This window comes from Diabrotica undecimpunctata, chromosome 10, assembly GCF_040954645.1.
Source record: "Diabrotica undecimpunctata isolate CICGRU chromosome 10, icDiaUnde3, whole genome shotgun sequence".
NCBI lineage: Eukaryota > Metazoa > Arthropoda > Insecta > Coleoptera > Chrysomelidae > Diabrotica > Diabrotica undecimpunctata.
Genome location: NC_092812.1, coordinates 24,079,283 through 24,094,332, shown reverse-complemented (window position 1 = coordinate 24,094,332; position 15,050 = coordinate 24,079,283). Strand labels below are relative to the sequence as shown.

Here is a 15,050-nt window from a genome sequence, read left to right as displayed (position 1 = left end):
AAATAGCTACATGAAAGGTACAGTCTTCAAGCTATTAGACTTTTTAAAAACGGTCAGGCTTGAGAATGGTATCTAGGACTAGAGGACCACAATAGATCTGAAGAGGTCTCAGTGGAATAGGTCAAAAGGCCTTGTCTCTAAATCTATCTACCTATCTAAGCTTAAGAAATAGACTAACAAACAAGAAAGTTGTGTGGCACCAGAGCGGACCAGAGTAGAAAACATTATCGAATATATTATTACAAGGCAAAAATGGAGATGGGCAAGAATGAGAGACCACAGGTGGACAAAAAAATTATTTGAGTATAGACCACGGGCAGACAAGCGAAGCCGGGGAAGATCCCAACGCGAGTTCAAAAGAAATGTGAGCAATTGGATTGCATAGGCGCAGAACAGAAATAGATAGAAATATTTAGAGAAGGATATCAATAGTATTGGTAGATCTAATATCTACCTATGTTATGTCTACTCTAAATGTTAATTTAAAATTGTAATCTTCTAAATCGGATGACATTCTAGTCAATTTTTGACGATTTTACTAAAAATTTGTCATGTTGTGTCGTAACATACAAAGAACTCAATGCCCGAATGGCTTCAAAATAATTATTACTTAGTTCAGGTCACTCTTTGAGAAACTTTCTGATTCATACTCTATTCGTTGTTCTGCTTCATATGTTTTTTAAATACATATAGCTAAACTTGAGAGCGAGTTCATTAGAGCATTTTTTAGTGTATCAAGGACAACTTTCTTTTGTCATTTGTCACATTGTATTGAACATTTTTGTTCATTAATGCGTTGAGTTATAGACAAATTTCTTAAAAATTTAAAATAAAGAATTTATATTAGAATTTAATTTTGATAGCTTTTTTACTCTTGAGATTTTCATTTTTATTAAATTACAGTAATTTGTCTTTGAAACCAAGTTTCTGAATAATTTTCTGTTCTTTTCAAATTTCGAACAAAAAAAAATTTTTTGTATTTATCTTTAAAATATGCGATCAATTGGGCTAAGTGCCACACCTAAAATTGTTTAACGGTCGCGACGATACGGAGGAATTTGTCGAATATGCTATATTATACCCCCACTGTTAAGTTAGAAATATGCTATGCCGTAGCCGTGTTCGACAGTGTTCCTATTCGTTTAATTAATTTTACTTAACGTTCGAATTCGAATGGTAACACATATGTTTTTTTTGCTTGTTAATGGTTAGTGGTAGCAGTAGTAACTAGTTTATAGTGATTTTAACATTGCCGACAGATAAAAGACAATAATAATAAAAATAAAGGTGATAAAGCAAGAAAAAGGGGAACCGGCAGTGCTTTACTGGAACAAAAGCAACTTAAAATGGTGGAAACAGAGTATATCATCATCATCAGTGGCACTACAGCTCGTTATGAGCCAAAGCCTTCTTCTGAACAATCTTCAATTCACACCTGTCTCTGGCAACTCTTCTCCATGCTTTAACTTCGATGGATTTTAGATCATCCTCTATGTTATACAGGAAACAGTATATAACCGACACAAATCTCTTGCGACCTGCGACAAAGGAACCAAGTGAAACGTAAGTTAACTATTCATGTTTGTTGTTATTTTGCAGCTTTTATTATGTATTGATAAAATGTAAAGAAAAATATGAATCTTTTCAAATAAAAATTGTGAGATTCTTACGCAATTTTTCATAATTTAAGAGTAAAAATCAGTAATATTTATTATGTTTTAGTTACGTTGTTTTAAGACTATATACTTTCCTTTTTATGTATTTTTTTTAGTTTATAATACTTTTTTTTATTTTTTCTGTATTTTTTGAATATTTGGACATTTATACTAGTTTTCAGCAAAGAAAACATTAAAATTTGAGGTTTTTTTTACTTTTTCGGTTAAGTCCACAAAAAATTGGGCATTTTTCAGGCGTTTCCGTCTTACTAAATAATTGCAGTTCCACTTAATATTCGACAAAGGACAAAGAATGTGGTTTTACACGATTGTACTCCAGTTCATAACAGTGCTCTTATTTACAATCATCTAAAAAATAACTTTCCTACGACGTAGATAGGCAGAGGGGAACCAACTGTTAGGCCACCTCGATCTAAATTATTTGCCTTATATTTTTCTTATTTTGCTGTAAGTCTGTGTTGGCTGTGTTTTATATGTTTTAGTTTCTTTTCCATAAGTTCTTTTACTTGTATAAGTTATTGGTTAGTTGTGCTTATTTCTTCTATTTTTTGCTTTAATTTATTTTGTTAGGCCACCTCGATCTGCATTATTTCTCTTATATTTTTTTTTAATTTGCTGTAAGTCGGTGTTGCTTTGTTTTATTTGTTTTAGTTTCTTTTCTATAACTTCTTTTACTTTTATAAGTTGGGCTTATTTTTTCTATTTTTTTCTTTAATTTGTTTAATTATTTTCTGAATTTTTCTTGTTCTTCTTTTCCACGTATGTATCAAACATTAATAAATATTTGGAAACACATTGAAATCCTTTATTTGAAAGATACATTGACACTGAAAATTAAAAAATGATCTCAAAATACTCATAATCATAGTTAAATCCATCTATCGTCTAGTAAATGTCTACATCTTATATTTACAAGCATTTTATATCTAGTTCCAGCTGAAAAAATAAAATATAATAATTCAATCAACATCCAAACTTGGTAAATTTAATTTGCTTCTTTTTTAGGTTCGCCATTTGTAAGTTCCGGCAAGGCATCTTCTGGTATCGTTTCGATCCCTAATCTCTATTCCCTACTTCGATGCGACGACTCCCAGTAATGGTAATGGTACTGTTCTTTTTGGGAAATCAGCGTATCTCAGTTGCCGAGTTCGGAATTTAGGAAATAAATCAGTAAGTAAACTACTTTATTTAATTAAACTAGGTATTTAAGTCAGGATAAATAAGACCTTAGCTGGGGGATATAATTCGATTAATATTTTTACTTACGTTTTACAATAAATATTGTTTTTAAGAGTAATTCAAAATTAACTATACAAAGCAATTTTTTCTAATTTTATTTTTGAAGCGAAGCTTCCATTACTGGCGTTGTATTTTCTATGTATGGGCATCCATCCTTCAACATCTCCGTAACTACTTATATCTATTCCCAGATATGTAAACCTTGCTTCCTGCTTTATTATTTTCCATCAATTTCGATTTTACATCGTAGTGTGTATTTAGATGTTCTCTTTTCTGTTGATATTATCATATTGTATTTCTTGTCTGTTGTATTGAAGATGTGTATCTTTGGAGCTTGTTTTCTGTCTCGGTGATTATTGCGGCGTCGTTTGCATAAAATAATATTTGGATTTCTTTCTTCCCCATTCTGTAACCATGACCTTTACGAACTGCGTGTATTATTTCGTCGATTATTATATTAAAGAGAAATGGGCTTAACGAGTCATCCTCTCTGACTTCGCTTTGTACTGGTATACACTGTGTTAGTTTTCCATTTATATTTGCCTGTATTCCATTATGGAAGTAGATGTTTTCGATGGTTTGTATAATATTGATTGGTATATTTCTTTTATACAGTAGGTGTAAGACGTCTTCTACTTGGATGCAATCGCTTTTGTCAGGTCTATAAAACATAGACATGCTAGTTTATTGTACTCGATATCCTGTTCTGTGATTTGTCTTAGTACAAATACGGCGTCTACGCAGGATCTTCTGGATCTAAATCCGTACCTCAGAACAAAAGTGTATTAAGTCACAAAATATAAATTTTACAGGAGAGCGAAAATAAAAATTATTTTTACTGTTTTGTAACATTTTCCATTTAATACATTAAATTTTATTTAGCAAATTCTTTTAAATATGAATAATAATCATTGTTCTTTTTACCACTAAAAAAAAATTTTTTGAATACTACTGTTTTTGAAAAAAATGGACTTTACATATTTTTGCTCTGAAAAATAAATTTTTGACTGTGACTTAACATTAATTTTTCCACCTATCTTGTGGCAAAATCTCCATTATGGAAAACATCATACCTATTTTACAAAAATAAGGAAATATTTGGATATACAGAATTAAAAATACTATACGGAAGTGTTTTTAACAAAACCATTAATACGAGCAAGTAAAAAAAACTAGAAAAAAGTTTAATTAAAAAACAGAAATGGTCGTAAAGTAACTGTATTTTTATTAAGTAAAAAATTTAACAATAACTTTTGAAGTACGTAACAAAATAATAATTAAAAACTAAACAAATGCAGGGCTACTTCCGCTAATTATCAGTAATCTGAATTGTGTCTTTATGTACTAGAGTCTGAAAAAAATAGTGAAACCTCGCTGGAACCCACTTTAGCAGCTTTTGAAGATCATTGAATTTTTTAGTACTTATCGGATTTAAGGTATCTCTCAAGGAAACCAGAGAATCTTCTAAAGATGGATGATTTCTTCTACCAACTCTTCGGTTAAAGTCTACACTCTGAAATTCCAAATCGAAGTCTGTTTTAAAGTACAGAATCCCAGGATTTTCTTGTCTGAATTGCATACATACTGCTTGTGAAATTAAAAATTTTTCGTTGTTCTCAGTTTTCTTTTTATTTTGAAATGGTGAATCGCAAGAATTGTACAGTTTATTAAAGTCTTTAAAATTAGACGTTGTCATTTCATACACTTTGAAATCTTTGTTTTTTCCGGAAATTCTAGCCAACTGTAACCAATCCCATGGAGTAATAATTTGAAAATTAGGACATTTTTTAGCTTCTTGTTCTATAACTGAATGTATACTGTCCACCTCCATGTGCGTATGCCCTCGCAAAAGGAATTTGTGAGTTATTTCTTTTATATGTGGATATCTCGAAAGTAGATAAAAGTAGCACATAATCATTTGTATGTTCCGGTTTTGGGATGGGCAGTTATCGGTCCAAATAACAACCGAAGTTGTGCTTTGAGGTAATGAATGAATGTATTGAACCAAGCATGAGGCCATTTCGTTTCCACCTCGGCCAGCAATTGATTCATCCCACATTAGACAGTTCGCCTGTTTTTCCGTTGAATCATAAATTGTATAATTAAAACACCAGAGTTTTAGACTGTAAAAACTTTGAGAGTTAGTTAGCTTTGGGCAAGGAAGACATTTTTGTAAATCTATCATTAAAACTTTTTGTCCAGGGTTATTGATGGACATCTCCTTGTCTATCTGTTTCAATTTGTACCGTTTATCGGTCTCTAACAAATGAGCGTTATACTGCACTTGTAATGTTTCTCGCTCAGCTTCAGAGTTTGACTGTCTTAGATTGATTAGAAATTCATCACATTTATCACAAGTATCTTTTGAAGGAACAGCGAACGATAAATTAAATTCTGTATTAAAAATGTGATTGTAAAGCCATTCTTTGCCTACTTCGTCCGAAGGAATGTTTTTCAAATCACACTCTCCCTTAAACATCCTAAACATTGTAAAAATATTTAAGTGACCTCGTAAATATTTTTTCGCCGTCCTTCTTCGACTATAATGTGATTCTTCACATGGGTAGGCCATTATATGCTCACGAATCCTGTCCTTTACCTCATTCTTTACTTTATTTATAGATGGCTGCTTTCCTCTTTTGTCACATTCTACAACTCCACTTGTTTGCATTTTTTCAAGTGCACATCTAACAAAAGATTGAGAAATATCTAGAGTACGCAAAAAGAACTTACTGCAAACTTGAAACCTCTTTCCTTCAATGGTAAAAAAATATTTCCCGTTACAATGGCGTTTTCCAGCTCGAGCACCTGTTCGTTCTCTTTTTCTTTTGATACACATTTTTTCAAGACAAGAACATAAAAGCTGTCTTTTTTGATCTATGGTTGTCTCGTGATTCCAAAATTGTCGGTGAATTTGTGTTCTCTGAGGACCTAAGATGTTTTCATTGCATTTTAAACGGCAGTTTCTACAAGGCTCTCGAACCTTCCTTTCCTTTATAGTCTTTTTAGTTTTGGAAGATTTATATTGTTGGCCTGCCATCCTCTTCTTTTTTCGTTCGTTTCGTTGCCACGTACTTTCGTTCCTTAAACGTTTCTTACCTTTGCTTTGATGATCGGCTACCATGACCTCTTTTTCATTTTCATCTTCACCCTCATTTGTGATTTCAAAATCATTGTCAGTACTCGAATTAATGCTAGGAACAAATGAACTTCCCAAATATTCAAATGGATCTTCCTCGTCTTGGTGTATGGTACTTGTAGATGAATTGAGCTCCAGTGGTGGTTGCTTAATTTCGTTAATAAGCAAGCTGCTACTTGAAGAAGGTATGTCTTTAGGTACATCTGAAACAACAGCAGCTGCATTTAGCTGCATTTCAGTTGTATCCTCCTGCAGGTTAACAAAGTTGTAAGATATATCTAACAAAGACGGTGATGTGATCCGTACAGCCATAGCCTCATCCGAATTCTGACTCTCAAGGTAGTCTAAAACAATAAAAAAAAAGATGTACAGGCAAAAAAGAGAAATACATTGACAAGAGCTTTGAGATTTATTTCTTTTACTTTTCTAAAACAATAATATCAGCTATTATAAGTGACTCCGTATCTTATATAACAAGAACAAAATAATTCATCCTTTTTTTATTTTAAATTCATTAGGTATAACTTTTCTATTAAATGGCGTACGAATGTTAAAGATCGTCACCGTAAATTCAAAACATTTGTCTTTATAATGTAGTTAAACTTATTATTTATCATTAGAAATACTTACGTTTACTAGAAATATTTTCCACTGATGAGGATTCATTATTCACGTTTTGTTTACCGCTCAGCGCAAGCTGAAGAATTCTGTGGGCTCTATCTTCCATTTTTGGCTATCTCGTTTAATTTAACATGCACGACTTAAACAAAAAATATAACACCGCTAGAACATAGAATAGAACATGCGCTTCAATACACTGCAAATAGCGAACTGAACAAACGCACGTATTGTACTATGTAATTCACACCTCAACAAGCACAGACTTGTCAAATTTTAAAAGATTGTGGACTTAATGCTTTGCCTGAATTACATTATGTGGGACATAATACTTTTTGTTGGACATAATATGGTTTTGCCCTGGGAAATGTACACATCACTTTGGATCTAATACATTTGAAATTCAGAAGATACTGTTTTGCTCTAAGCGCAATGTGGACTTAATACTGTTCATAAAAGGTTATTTTGGCCAATTTCAGTCGAAACAGCGAATAAGAAGCACCATTGAATAGAGCGGAAAATTTTAATCCCAGTGAGCCAAAAAAGTAGAAAACTGAAATTTTGGACTTAATACAGTTTTGCTCTGAGGTACGGAAATCCTTATTGTTCAGTAGATTTATAATCATTATGATGTTTCTCCATGCGTCTGGTATCTTGCAGTGCAATATTAGTTTTTGTTTAAGTTTTGTCATCTCTAGGGTTATACTTTATCCTTCGTGTTATAGAAGCTCGTTGGTTATTCCGTCTGCTCCTGGTGACTTTATATTTTTTAGTAAATTTATGGCTATCTCTATTTCCTGAAAACTGATTTTTATTTCGTGTTTTTTTAAATCAGGTACGTTATTGTGTTTGATTATTATTTTCCTTTCCTTTAAACAGTTCCGTCAGTTATCTTTCCCATTCGTTTGCTGGTATGTTATTGTATTCCTTCAATTCTGCCATTTCTTTCCGTTGGTTTCTTATGAATCTCCATATTTGTTTTTGTGTACCGTAGAAGTCGCTTTCCATTCTTTTTGTAAACTGTTCCCAGTTCCCAGTGTTCACTTTTTGTTCTTCTTACCAACTGTTGCAGTTTCGCAACTGTTAATAAACATTTATTAAATATTAAGACTTTATGGTAGTTTTGATTCTCCCCGTATATCAAGATTTCATGTATAAGGGTGCATCTGGGTTAAAAACTACATGCTACGAGACGGGCAATCTGCAAAATGACACAGATGTGTATTCGAGATAAGCGATGCATCTACACAATCAGAGTCGAGTTTTATCTCTCAAACCACACACATGTGTGTGCGTTTGGGTTAAGAAGAGTACCTTAAGACACTTGCCAGCGGTCCTTTGACCGAGGAAGTCGGTTTGATGCAGAAAAGTTGAAATTAGAAATTTTGTGGTTCCTGGTGTACGTCGATGAAGACGTTGGTAATAGCGGTTGGTGCTGTGATTTATGGGGTAAGCTACAATACACCATAATTTTGTTGCTGCATATATCAAGTACGTTTACTTGGTATATAGATGTCATATTTGCTTCGAACTTTTATCTGTTGTGCCGCGATCGCGATTGAACTTGATTGAGAACATTTCATTACCTTTATGTAGATTTGTATATTTTTCATATTATAATAATTTCACTATTCTTTTTGTATATATATCACAGTGTTGTGTATTTTATTACCTAATATTAACTCATAATATGTATTATGAGTATACTTTTGCATTGACTTTAATAATTTGTTTTTATGTGACATATATATTCATATTTTTTATTTTTTGTATATTAATTCTATCTATAACGTGGTATATATACAATCGACAGTTTTGTTTTGTTTATGGTTCTCTTTTTGTGTGTAAGTTTGTACTACATATATTCTTCTTCTTTTAAGTTTATATTCTTCTTTATTTATAATTGTAGGTATATTGGGTTATGTATATATATGGTTTATTTCACCTCTTTTTAAAATAGAGTTTTATACAGTCCACTTGCTTTCATTTCTTTTATTTGAATATACATACCCAATCTAAAAAGGGGGAAACCAGCGAGTTCTAGATTGAACAAAATATCTTCTCTCCCCCTTCAGGATGACCCCAAAATTGTTATATTGAGGTCATCGTATGTGCAGAACGCAACACCAACTGCTTTGTTTAATTTCGTATTCTTCTAAGTGTCTCGTGATTCTGGATTATTTGATGTTTTGTACTTCATGTAGGCTTTTGTTCAGTATGACTTTGAGTTTTCCTAGAGCTTCTGTTGCTGTTTCTTCAATGATGTTTTTAATTTTCTCCCAGCTCGCGTTTATATCTTCGATGTCGTCTATTTGTTTCAGCTGTATCTTCTGTGCTAGCCTGCTTTGGTACATTTTTCATGTACTTGTTCCACAGTGATTCTATATTGACTTTTTTCTCGGGGGATTTCCTGTAGAAAATGTTTTGGTGTTTTTTTGATTCTTATTTTTGCTAGTACTAGTTTGTGTTCACTCCCTGCGTCTGCTGAGTTTAAAGTTCGGATATCTAGAATCCGCTTTGGGTGGATTTTTCTATTAGTGACTATACAATTAATCATAGATTTGTGCCCCCTGGAGTTTTCAAATGTACAGTTATGATAATATGAGCCAACAATACTTCTGTAATTTTTACATTTATTTTTATCTCTTTTTTGTGTATAGAGCTTATATACGCCAGGCTTTAATCTTCTGGAATATTTTATTGTTTTATTAGATATTTATTAAAGATCTCTGCTAAAAATTCTGTTGGTATTGACTGTCCGAGTTTTATTAATTTAATGGGGATCTTTACAGGCACTGTAACTTTTCCGTATTTCATTTCCTTTAAAGTTCGTCTTATATCGTCCACGTTGCTTAGTTCTACTTTTTCTTCGTCTATTGATCTGTTCTAATGTTTGTGTAATTTATTTCACAATATCGTCTTGCGTCCGTCAATAGGGATTTGTAATATTTTTCCCACTCTAACCTACCTACGGGGTTTAATCTCCCTGTTCCTTTATGATCTTTTCTGAAGTTTATTATAAACTTCCAAGCTTCAGTTACTCCAGTTACATCCGTATATCTGTTTATTTCTTCACATTTTTTGTTCCACGTTTCGTTTTTTCTGTTGGTCACAGTGTTCATAACTTTCCTATTACATTAAGTGTATGTTCTCCAGTCTTCTAGATTTTGTGTTTGGAGCCAGATTCGATAGGCTTTCTCTTTAGTATCTACCAACTCCCTTATTTCTTGTGACCACCACTCCGTATCTTGATGTCACACAGTTTCCTATAGCCTATTGTTATATTTGTTTATACTCATATTTCCGGATATTGTTTTTTATATTGATGGTCGCTGTTATTTTCCCGGTATTTAACTAACACATTTGCCATAGTTAAGCGATCCGATCCACACTCCGCTCCCCGATACACACGTACATCCATAATTTGTAGATTTGAGTGTTGGCGTATGATGACATATTCAACAATTAACCTTAGCCCTCTTGTTGTCTGTGTCCATGTATATTTCTATATGTCTTTATGAGCGTAGAATCCATTTGTCACTTTTCTAATTTGTCCGATAAGCTCTCACATAAGCTAAAAGGTCGCACATCGTTTAAATTTAAAATAGCTTCTCCCTACTTCCTATATATAATCTGAATGTTGTCTCTTCTTCCTACTGTAGCATTTAAACCTACCAGGATGGATACTTCCTTGTTTTTCTTAATTCCTTCTAAACTGTCATTAGATTATCATCGTCGTTTTAATCCATCCATATTCCGAGGCAAATTATCGAAACTTTTAGCATATTTAAATCGTTTTTCGAAGGACGAGTTGCTAGCACGCCGATTCAACCCTCATACTTAGAGGACCAGAATTTATGTTCAGGGTTTTTCTCTTAGCCGGTCTGTTCATCCACTATAAGATTACGAAACAGTAGACTACAGTAGTCCTGATACCACTGTTTAAGAGAATACACACGCGTTTATATTTATTCTTAAAGATAAGTAAAATTACTTAAGTTGCTCTTTATCTCTTAAATTTCTACTCCTTTGTCTTAATACTAGTTAACTAGTTGCACTTACTTTTGCATACTATAAAACTTTCTCCCCAGTTTTTTCATAAAGTAGCTCAATTTTGTTAAGTTCAGATAGGAATTAAGTTTGTGGGGTATAGCACGACTTTATGTCTAGGAATACGGGTGCATACCACAACGTCAGTAATGGCGAAGGTTCAGATCATTTACGCGGCGCAGCCGGCATAAATGGCAACCAAATTCCACAATATATTTGAGAGGATGACTTACTTTCAAAAACGAAAACTAGCTCCATAAAGTATTGAAGAATTCCACAATTCCAGCGGGGTCCTTAATTCATATTTTTGGGGGATTGAAGTATTTATTACTAATTAATTCCATCGTGATGTCTCTGCAGGTACCTTTGTCATTCGTGAATTTCTTTCCCAGCTTATATTGAATACAGTGAATTTCTTTCCCATTTATAAATTAAGAAATTATGGTAAAATATAAACTTCCATTAATTGGCCCGAAGAGCTAATTGGTAAGCATTTTGAAACGTTAAAATAAATGTAAAATGGAATTCTTATTACAATCCATTATGGTGTAATTGCAAAGAAATACAATATCTGGATACTTTCCATTCTCCATTGTTTTTGTATTTGAATTTCCAGACTTCTGTACTTAGTGATCTTTTCATTGCATTTAACATGCAGATTGTTGTTGTTAGATATCATCACTACACCAATTAATATTATCCAGATTTAGCCACCTTTTCAGGACGTGGTTTATTTTTTTGTTGGGTTGTTGTTGTTCTACTGGTGGTTCGCTTTATTAGTGAAAATATATAGTTATAAATTTACTGAATTTAATTAATAAGTATATGAATTGTGAATCGCGTTAGGACAGCTGTGGCTGTATCCTCTGCAATAGACAGTTATCATTGTGCAATGAGATCGGGAAACCACAGAAACCCTATCCCTCCCTGTCTAGCAAGCTCGAAGTGAACATTTACTGATTATTGCTGCGATAAAAGACTGGAATTGCTTCCAGGGTGTCAATGAATTGCTGGCAAGGGCCAGTAATTTAGTGGGTAGGAAAGGGAGTTTGGGTTTAGGACGTCTTTTGAATACATTGTCGATGGATGAGCAGGCTCTGAAGTTTTGGCCACGGATGGTTTTGACTGTGTAACTACTGCTCAGAGAGGAGAGCCTCTCATTAATGGGTTCGATGTTCTACAGTTGATGAATGAGGGCGAAGAGGTAGTCATGCCGTTTGTTGTTTACTCTACGCAGGATTCCCGTTCCAATCCCAGCAGTCTTTGTGTGAGGTGGCAGTTGAACAAGATATAAAGATTAAATCTATATTCAATCACCGACCTGATAAATGTTTTGTATGTATGTATGAGTGTACGATATTGTGATTAATGTGTTTTGGGAAGTTCCAGAGTGTACAATAGAAGTAGTGGGGTTTGCTTGGTTAGAGCATTCAGCTTCCTGATGACCAATAGTCTTGCATTTTGTACAGATAAATTCTTCTATAGAAAGGTATAAACGATAATTGGTATTGTCATAAGAGATAATGATAGAATCGGGAATATTGTCTAAAGGTGTAATAAATATTTGCCTTCTAATACTCAAAGACATGGTTGTATTTGCTTTCAGGCATACCTACTCTTAGGAAAGTCATTTTTGAGACGGAGTTTATACCCATCTGATGTAATTCTTTTTCAATTAACGTATTTGAAACAGTAGGACAAGCATTTGATATGAGTAGTCTTTGAGATGGAGAGATAAGTCTTCTTATTTCTACTTGAGTTTCTTACTATTTAAATGGAAATAAGTCACAATTAAAGGTTAAAGTACGTTTATTGACGTTTCAATTTCCACTTCGGAAATCGTTCTCAAAATACAAACAAAAAGGTTTGTATTTTAATAATGATTTCCGAAGTGGAAATTGAAACGTCAATAAACGTACAGTGCACAGATTCTAAACATGCCGGTGAGAGATGGCTTCTATGCGTTGTATTATAGTTGGCGTATGAGAGAAAAATTTCTCGAAATAATGAAATAACAAATTTTATATTATTATTTGTTATTTCATTATTTTGAAAAGTTTCTCTCATACATCGACTATAATACAGCGCATAGAAGCCATCTCCCACCGGCACATTTAGAATCTGTGCACTGTACTTTAACTTTTAATTGTGACCTATTCCCATTTAAATAGTAATTACTTCAAAATGCCACAAGAAAATAGCTTCAGAACAATATTAAGAAACCGTTATGGACCCAGCGTTATTCAAAATTTGTTTGTATTTTGAGAACAATTTCCGAAGTGGAAATTGAAACGTCAATAAACGTACTTTAACCTTTAATTGTGGCTTATTTTCATTTAAATAGTAATTACTTTAAAATGCCACAAGTCAATAGCTTCAGAACAATATACTTGAGTTTCTTTTATTTTAACATATTTGTGGGAATAGAGCAGTGAATCAACTGCGTTTTTAAATCAAAGATATAGACATATTCTATTGTTGGCAATTCTGGAAGCGAATGATACGATACGTGGACCAACTAGTAAACCAACGGCTATAATATAGTCATGAACTTTAGTTCCTTCAATACTGGAAAAGAATATTTAAACATTTTAACACAAATAGCTAAAACTACTACATTAAGAATATTTATATACATACTAACATATCCTTCTTTTAGGTGAAATGCTAGCTGCAATGCAAACAGGCTCCCCTGGATTGTCCAACAGCTTATTCAACACCTTCGCTCTCATAATAGTTTCTTACATATACACATCCTGCTGTTTTAGCCACCTTGAGATAAACCAAGGAAGTTGAAGGATCTTTGGAAAATAGAAATTTGTAAATAGCTGCATATTCTTCTTAATCTTAAGTAAATCATTGTAAATGCAATCTGTTTTGTCGGAATATCCCTTAAAGACTAAAATACTAGTGATATATATATATATATATATATATATATATATATATATATATATATAAAATTAGTTTTTCTTGGGTTTAGGTTCAATAAATTATATTACATGGGGAACTAGATTTTATTTGCAAATCAAAGTTTTGGCAGGAAACCCTTGCCTTTGTCAAGATTCTAAAATGTACAAGATTAAGAACAAAGATTTTATTATTTTAATTTTATTACATTTTAGAATCTTGACAAAGGCAAGGGTTTTCTGCCGAAACGTTGATTTCTATGGAAAATAAAATTTAGTTCCACATGTAATATAATTTATTGAACCTATACCCAAGAAAAACTAATTTTATATTAAATATAGTACGGTTCAAGAACGTATATATATATATATATATATATATATATATATATATATATATATATATATATATATATATATATATATATATATATATATATATATATATATATATATATATTATAATATGGATAATACTGTCATAATAGTTATTGTTTATTTTAAATTATTCACTAAAAATTGTACAATGTGCAATTACATCTACATGTGCAACAATTTAATCAAAATTCATTATCGATAGGACATTATACATAAAACGTTAATTAAAAAAAATTATATAAAAGTTTTAAAGTGCTTATAAAGGGCAAGATTTAATGAATAAAACTGTGCTCGATATGATCTGCCTTTGATGAATTTTATGACATCAATTGTTAATCACGTGGCACATTTTAAGAAATAATCTGTTTTTGTAATTGCGAAACTATTTTAGGATAGTAACATTGTAAAAGTGAAATGGTTAGTTTTAAAAATGTTCTTTAACAACATATATTTTTATTGATGCGGTAGTCACTCGTACGTTAGGTTGTGTGAGGCCTGTTTGTAAAATATAACATCCTTGACAGACTAAACATGGTATTTTATATATGACGTAACATTATCCCATTATTTTATTGAAATAACTATTATTTACCCAGTTTTTTTATTCATTTTCCATAACTTATTCTAAAATATATTTCGTAAGTTGCAAGTCAAACTTTGAAGAATTATGTATGAATCATCATGTAATTCAATCTCCGTCTTGTAGATTTCCATGTAGGAGATCGATGGGAGCTTCATCTCTCGATCTGTCAATAACATTGCTGGAGTGCAACCAGTTGCTTCATGTTGGGAGCTTCGGTAGCCTAACAGAAATAGAGGCACCAGTCTGTCCCAGTCACTCTGATTTTTATGCATGAAGAGGAACAGGTAGTTATTGACGGTCCGGTTAAGTCTTTCTACCATGCCGTCGGACTGAGGATAAAGCAGTGTCATTCTGGTCTTCTTAATTTCCAGCAAAGCCATCATGGTGTTCCAAACTTCCGATTCGAAGTTGCGCCCCCGATCAGACTGAAGCAGAAGTGGAACCCCATGTCGGGAAAC

The 15,050-nt window shown here is 32.6% G+C and overlaps 1 long non-coding RNA gene across 1 annotated transcript; it reads left to right on the top strand.

Moving 5' to 3' along the window:
* Positions 1 to 1,111: 1,111 nt before the first annotated feature.
* Positions 1,112 to 13,520, top strand: LOC140452161 (uncharacterized). The gene is made up of 3 exons (XR_011952145.1): positions 1,112 to 1,563; positions 2,682 to 2,846; positions 13,382 to 13,520. It is a non-coding gene; the product is annotated as an uncharacterized lncRNA (long non-coding RNA).
* The last annotated feature ends 1,530 nt before the right edge of the window (positions 13,521 to 15,050 follow it).